The 7,942-nt window shown below is 40.4% G+C and overlaps 1 non-coding gene across 1 annotated transcript; it reads left to right on the top strand.

Moving 5' to 3' along the window:
* The first annotated feature begins 7,414 nt into the window (after positions 1-7,414).
* Positions 7,415-7,521, top strand: LOC141650496 (small nucleolar RNA R71). The gene has a single exon (XR_012546525.1). It is a non-coding gene; the product is annotated as a small nucleolar RNA R71 (small nucleolar RNA).
* The last annotated feature ends 421 nt before the right edge of the window (positions 7,522-7,942 follow it).

The following is a 7,942-nucleotide window of genomic DNA, read 5'->3' as shown; positions in this document are numbered from 1 at the left end:
AATTAGGGTTTACTAAGGGCTTAAATGACGATTAAGTCCTTGAGGAATCGCTCCTCTCAGAAAAATATGCGAGTCTCCTTTTTGCTAGTCTTTCCGAGGTATGCACATCCTTCATAGAGCAAGAAGAAAACGGAATAGCTATAACACAATCCGAGCGTCCAGGGCACGGGACGAGCGGATTGTCTGGCTTTTGGACGAGCGGATTCGTTGGGTGGACGGGCGGATTGTGGCGGTTTTGGACGAGCGTCCCTCTGAAGAAGACGCTCGGATTCCTTGTCTTGGACGGGCGTCCAGAGGGCATCCGCTCGGATTCTGTGTCAGCTTCTTCCTTTCTTCTTTTCTTCCTTCTTCTTCATACAATCCTTGGGGATTTCGTCGGAGATGCAAGGATCTTTTCTCATCATTGCCCAACTACTATAATATGTACAAAGGCCTTCTAGTCTTGTCTTCTCTTTGATGCTTGGTCATTGAATTCAATCAATTTAGCTCCATTTTGCCATGAAAATGCAAGGTTTGCACTCCTTTCCTACCAAGGGAACAAAACCTCAAAGAATATGCAAAATAAAGGACTAAAGACAATAAATGACCTAAATATGCACTAAAAAGCATGGGAACAAGGCTAATTCGGGGACTAAATATGCTCAAATAATGGTCACATCAAATATCCCCAAACCGAACCTTTGCTCGTCCCGAGTAAAGAGGTGACAAAAACTAGGACCGTTATTTAAACTAACCTAATAGCATAGCCGATATGAGACAATTAGCGGGTCTCACTCCGCCCCTTCAACTCACAACAAGACAACCATGAGGTAGGATGCCTTCTTGCAAGGCAAGGTGGGTCTTGCCAAAATGGCGACACATCCAAACATTAAAGCACATAAAATCAAGTAATGGATGCATCTACAAAAGAATAGCCACTTTCCTCATCTAAGTGGCGGAAATTATCTACAAGGGAAGCAATTCAAGGGTACACACTCCTTCATAGATGCAATTTCTTCAAACTACTAAGCCTAGAAGGATACCAATAAATCACCTCCAAGTTGTGTCAAGCTAGGGTACCTTTGTCCTCAATTGTTAAATGCTTTTGTCAAGAGTAGACTCCCTATGGCGTTAGAAACACTGGAGGATCGCGGAATTCCCCTTATTGCCTAGACAAGAATAAGGGTCGTCCCCTCTCTACCATGCACAAAAATGGATACGATGGATAAAGGGGTCGATAGTATTTAAGTTTCATTTGGGAGTTTGCTTTTGTTTTTCCCCCCAATTTCTTGTGGCATATAACATTTGAGAACACTTTCTTTTGCCATTTGTTTTGATTTTTGGCATTTCAATACTTGACAACTTTCCAACTTTTTGCATTTCTTTTTGAACATTTTCAAAGTCATCCCATATGTAGTGAGGGTGCCTTATATTAGAAGCATAGGAGTTTTCATTTTTGTTACTCCTCTTTTCTTTTGATGCATTTTGCAAACTTTCTTTTCTTTTCTTTTCTTTTCATTTCTTGAACTCAAATTTGAACAATTTTTGTGCCCATTCCCTTTGATGACAAAAATATGGTAGAATATGGATGATGGATGGTTGCATGGTTTCAAGGGACACCTTGGAATAAACGGTAGCCAAGGAGTTATCACACCACAAGGTACTCTTGACTAGGCCTTAATCCATGGGTCAAAGGATACTAGCATGACACATCCTAGGGTGTTTTACAAGTATTCTAACAAGCAAAGTCTTAAGAAGAAAAAGCATCTACTAGGGCCTATATACACTTGTCAAGCTTCTCAAGTAGACGGTTTCACAAATTTTTTCTAACATGCAACTATATGCCATGATGCAACTAACATATATACATCCTAATGCATATGATTCTACCAACTAGTATGCCAAATAATCTAAATGCAAGTCCTAAATTCACATTGTTTATACCGCATCAATCAAAATAAAGCCACATAGTCATTAACATAAAGAGGAAAAAGGAGATTGGAAAGATCATACCATGCGGTCTTCAATATCCTCATGTCTTGGATGTGGCGTAGTCGATCAATGTGAACAAGGATAGACAAACATAATATATACAAACAATATATACAACTATACTACAAAGGGAATGAACTTGTTTTTGCATTTTCAATTTTTCAATTTTTTTTGATTTTTTCGAAATTTTTGATTTTTTTTATTTTTGAATAAAAGTTAAGTTAGAATTTTCCATCCCCACACTAATATGGGCATTGTCCTCAATGCCCAATATGATAGGAAATTATGCAAGTATGATGCATGATTTCTATACTAAATGCAAGCTATACTAAGCTATACTACATGATGCATATGCATGGGTTTTTGTTTATGACGGAGAGTGTAATTTAGATTACCTCCCGTTGCGTATGCATGTACTTCCCCAAACCGAGATAGACATTATTTCTAATGTCTTAAATTTTTGGGGTATTTCATGCACACAAGATGCAATGTATGAAACTATATATTGTCATTTTGGATTTTTCATGTGGGAACAATAAAAAGAACACCTCAATGGGGCCGAGGTGTTAGTCCTTGTGTTGCTAGGACTCTCCAAACTATGATCAAGATAAAATAAAGAAAACAAAGAAAGAAGTAGACAAACCTCAAGAGGGTAGGAGCCTCCAAAGTTTTGTAGTCCTCCATCATATCATCATTGTCATCATTTTCCTCCATAGAAGTGGAATCATCTCCACTCCCATCTTCACTTGCACTTCCTTTATCTTGCTCACTTCCTTCATCATCTTCATTAGCCTCTTCTTCTTCATCTACCTCTTCATCAACACCCTCATCATCAACAACCTCATCAGCGACAACCTCATCATCGACATTCTCATCTTCACCTGGTCTTTCACCACTAGATGTGCTTGGAAAGAAAACTTCCCTATCCGCCCAACTAGGCAAAGGACATGATGGATCAAGTAGTCCTTGCCTAGCTAAATGAAGGAGGGGTGGATATTGGGCCAAGTATGCATCTACTCGATCATTATAAGCTTGTTTGTGCATCTCTTGCATGAGTAGAGTCATGTAATCATTGCCCACTTCAACATCTTTGGGTTTGAACTCCTGATATTTGAATGGGTAGGGTGGTGTGACAATGGAGGAGGAGGGCTCTTCAATCTCGCCCCTTTGTTAACGGATGATGTACTCGGCGCCCTTGGAGAGTGGAAGAAGGTAGTTTATTCGGTGGGCACTCAACCGGCAAATCTTGGAAGGCAAAGTGAAGGATCTAGCATCATTGGTTAGCCACCCATAGTTGGTGTCAAGAGAACTATGCTTGACCCACTTATACTTGTTAATCATGGCATCCATGTCAATAAGATGACCCCCTTTGATCGCCACATAGGTGTTATCCTTGTTGAAATTTGCGTCAAAGTGCTTGGCCAAGAGAGTAACTAGACCTCCATTTACAATATGAGCGGTGCCTTCCTTACCACAATCAACATTAAGCCATCTTTCCATCAAAAGCCTTAGAGCATTGTAGGGCTTAGTGAATTCCCTTCCTACATTTAAGGCCGACTCAAGTAGAACACAATCGAGCTTGGTAAAGTGATTAGTGCCTTTTCTTGCTATTATAGTATTCCCGATGACCTTGTGCCACACTCTAATGCCCGGATGGTGGACTAATAGTGCGCGACAAGCATGAAAGCTCACAAATTTCTTCCCGGAAATTGCCTCCCAAAGAGGAGAGGGGTCATACTTTTCGGGCATCTTGTGATAATATGGTGTATCACTAAGGCCTAATACCTTACTCAAAACATCAAAGGTGATGCGCCTATTCACATTCGCAAGACGAAACTCGATGTATTCTCTAGTCTCTACCTTAGTCACTTTCAATGAACTTAAGAATTCCAAGGTAAGGGAGGGGTATGTCAATTCTCTTATGGTAAATAATTTACCCAATCCCATGGCTTCAAAGAAGGCTTTTGTTTGTTCAAGGACACCCAATTTGTTCAAGGCATCTTCACAAATGAATTTGGTGGGCAAAATGGCTTTCTTAGCATACTTGGCAAAAGTATCCCTATGGGAGTTGGAAATGATAATTACCTCCGGATAGTTGGATAATTGAGCGATTTCCGGAGTTGTTGATGTTGTTGCTTCCAAGGGAGGATCTTGTTGTTGTTGAACTTCCAAGTTTGCATTAGAAACCACCATAGCCATTGAAGCTTTCTTTGCTTGAAGGCTTTGTTGCCTTTTCGAAAGTGTCTTTCCCTTGAGTGCCTTTGTTGCTCCTTTTGTTCTTGCCATTGTTGATTACACCAAGAAAATATTGAAAATCTTCAATTTCTAATTATACCCAAATCGATTTAAGATGAAAGGATTTTGCTTTGTATTTCAAAAATCGACTCAAAGGTTGAAGATTTTGGTGCTTGGATTGATTATTGTTGCAAAAGGAGTGATTAATTGTTGTTGTAAGGAAGTTTGAATTTGATTTTGTTGAATTTGGTTGAGGAAATTTTGTTTTTGGTGATGGAGAGGATGAGGGTTTTGGGGTTTATGGGTAGTGTTTGAATGAATGAATGAATGAAATGAATGTGGGAAGGTGTATTAAAACACCCGAAAAATTCAAAACATCAGGGGAAAGACGAGCGGATTCCCGTCGGGACGCTCGGATTCTGCTCAAATTGTCTTCAGGAAAACTCGCCTAAAGACGAGCGTCTTTCAAAGAAGACGAGCGGATTCTGCAATTCAGGACGAGCGACTTTCCTCAAAGACGAGCGGATTCTCTTACAGGAACTTTTCTTAATCTGCACTGGCAAAAAGACGAGCGTCTTTCTTTAAAGACGAGCGGCCAGTTTCAGACGAGCGTCTTCTCAGCTTGGACGCTCGGATTCTCTTACAGACCAAAATTTTTCATTTTTGCAGCTAAAAAGGACGAACGGATTCATCCAAAGACGCTCGGATTCCTATAAGACGAGCGGATTACCCTGAAGCCGCTCGGATTCCACCTGGTCTACTCGGATTCAGGTCCATCCGTGCACTTGCATAACCCGTGTCATTTTCATTCTTCAAATCCCGTGTTCTTCATTGTAGGGGCACTACAAAGGCATGAATAGCCTAGGCAATTGCTATCCCCACACTAAGTTAAAGCACTACACATCAATAAAATCATTAGTCCCTCCCTCACTTCTCTCAAAAATGATGAATATCTTGATCAAGGCACAAAAATCCAAAAATGACAAAAATGCAATGTAAGAATTAAAATGCAAGTTAGGGAGTTAGAAATATTTACAAATGGTGGTTTGGAGAGGACTCCACCAAACTCTCATCCTTAGTGAGATGTCATGGGGGCATGTTCAAGGTGTTGTTGATGTTACTCAACACCTTGAAGAAGTAGTTAAAAGCTTGTTCATTATTATGATAAAGATCCTCAATAGATCTTTGCACTTTTTATCCTTCATGTTGGTCTTGATCGATAGCATTACAAATATAGGGATTGAAAATCTCTTCAAACTCATCGTCCCAAAGACCGCAAACTTCGTCTACTTGATCATTAAAAATCTCTTGAGTTGATAGAGACAACTCTCTTCCTTTCTTGTTTTGGCCAACAAGGCCATCCTCTTCACTTGTCATGGGTGAGCTTTTCAAGCTCTTTTTGTTGCTATTCTCTTGCTCTTTTGATGGAGCATCCTCAACTTTCTTTTTCCATTGGAATTCCGACTTCTTCCTCTCATCCTTTCGGCTATAATGATCAACCATAAAACATGGTTCATGCAAACGGGGAGCTCTCATGGTCTTGTCAAGATTGAAAGTTATGCTCTCATCTCCCACCTCTAGAGTGAGCTCTCCATGCTTCACATCTATCACCGCACCCGCGGTGTGAAAGAAAGGTCTACCTAGAATGATTGGAATATTGGAGTCTTCTTCCATGTCAACAATGACAAAGTCCACCGGGATGAAAAATTTCCCAACTCTTACGGGAACATCTTCCCATATCCCTAATAGTGTCTTCGTCGATCTATCGGCCATTTGGAGTGTGATATTGGTACATTTAAGTTCTCCCATCCCTAACCTTTTGCTCACCGAATACGGCATAACACTCACACTAGCCCCTAGATCACATAGGGCTTTGTTGATCGTTGTGTCGCCAATGGTACACAGTATTGAGAAGCTTCCCAGATCTTTAAGTTTCGGAGGTGAACTCCCTTGAAGGATTGCACTACTCACCTTAGTGAAGGCGATAGTTTCAAGCTTCCGGATCGACTTCTTTTTCGTAAGGATGTCCTTCATGTACTTTGCATAGGCCGGCACGTGATTGATTAATACCGTGAAAGGAATCGAGACTTCCAAATTCTTCACAATTTCCATAAATTTTCCAAGTTGGTCATCAAATTTGGGCTTAGCTTGACGACTTGGAAAAGGAAGTCTAATCACAATGGGTTCCTTCTCCTTGGCCTTGTCTTCACTTTTCTTTGAAAATTCTTCTTTTGATGGTTCTCTATCCTTGGAGTTTTGCACAACTTCTTCTTTGTCACTAGCTTCCACAACTTCATCCTCAACTTGCTTCTTTGGTGCTTCATATCTCGTACCACTCGTCAAGTGAATGGCACTAACCGTTTCATGTCTCGGGGGATTACTTTGAGGTGGTAATTGCCCCTTTTGTCTTTGTGAGCTTGAAGATGCTAGTTGAGTCAATTGGGTTTCCAACATTTTGGTGTGGGCTAGGATGTTTTTGATGGTGATTTCCTTTGCTTGACTATCCTTTTGCATTTGAGTGAAAAACTCTTGTTGATTCTTTTGCATTTGGAGGACCGCTTTTTGAACAACAAAACCTTGGTCATTTTGTTGATTGTATGGAGTTTGATTTTGGTAACCTTGGTTTTGGTTGTAAAAGGGTCTTTGGTTTTGGTTTCTCATGGGAGGTGGGGTGTATGTTGGTTGAGGGTTTTGAACATTTTGGCTTTTGTATGAGAGATTTGGGTGGAATTTGGTGTTTTCATTGTAATAGTTTGAATAAGGGGTACCACTCTTGTATGCTTGGAAAGCATTCACTTGTTCATTTGTCCCCCTACATTCACTTTGGTCATGTCCCAAAGTTCCACAATTCTCACATATCCTACTTGGGATTGATGAAGATGTCGTCATGGCATTAACATGTTTCTTTGGTGATTTTGAGGCTTCTTCAAGTCTAGCCATAGCTTTTTCAAACTTCAAATTGATGGTATCAATGTGAGCACTAAGTTGAGCACCCAATTGAGTAATAGAGTCCACTTCATGCTTTCCTCCTCTAGTAGCCTTGCGAGGTCTACTATATTGTGAATTATGGACCTTAATTTCCTCAATCTTGTTCCAAGTTTGATTATCGTCAACTTCGGTGAACATACCATTTGATCCCATGTTGAGAATGTTTCTTGAGTCTTCATAAAGACCATTCCAAAATTGTTGTACCAAGAACCACTCGCTAAGTCCATGATGAGGACATGAGCGACAAATTACCTTGAATCGCTCCCAAGCTTCATACAAGGATTCTTCATCTCTTTGCTTAAAGCCCGTAATTTGAGCTCTTAGCATGTTAGTCTTTTCCGGTGGGTAGAACTTTTTGTAGAAAGCTTGAGCCAATTTCTTCCAAGAGTCAATTCCGAGAGTAGCCTTATCAAGGCCTTTCAACCATTGTTTTGCGGTGCCAATTAGAGAAAAAGGAAATAAGACCCATCGAATTTGGTCTTGAGTTACACCGGTTTGAGAAATCGCATCACAATAGTCACAAAAAGTCTCCATGTGAGAGTGAGGGTCTTCACTAGGCATCCCCCCAAATTGACTTCTTTCGATTAATTGGATAAATGCGGATTTGGCAATGAAGTTTCCGGTTAAGTGTTGTGGTGTGGGAGTACTATTAGGTAGGTTCTCCTCGATTGGTACGGAATGTGATGAAAATTTAGGCATTGTGGGTTGATTTTGTGTTGGATTTTGTGTTGGGTTCTCCTCACCTTCT

The sequence above is a fragment of the Silene latifolia genome, chromosome 3 (genome assembly GCF_048544455.1).
Source record: "Silene latifolia isolate original U9 population chromosome 3, ASM4854445v1, whole genome shotgun sequence".
Lineage (NCBI taxonomy): Eukaryota > Viridiplantae > Streptophyta > Magnoliopsida > Caryophyllales > Caryophyllaceae > Silene > Silene latifolia.
This window is presented reverse-complemented; position numbering and strand designations above follow the sequence as displayed.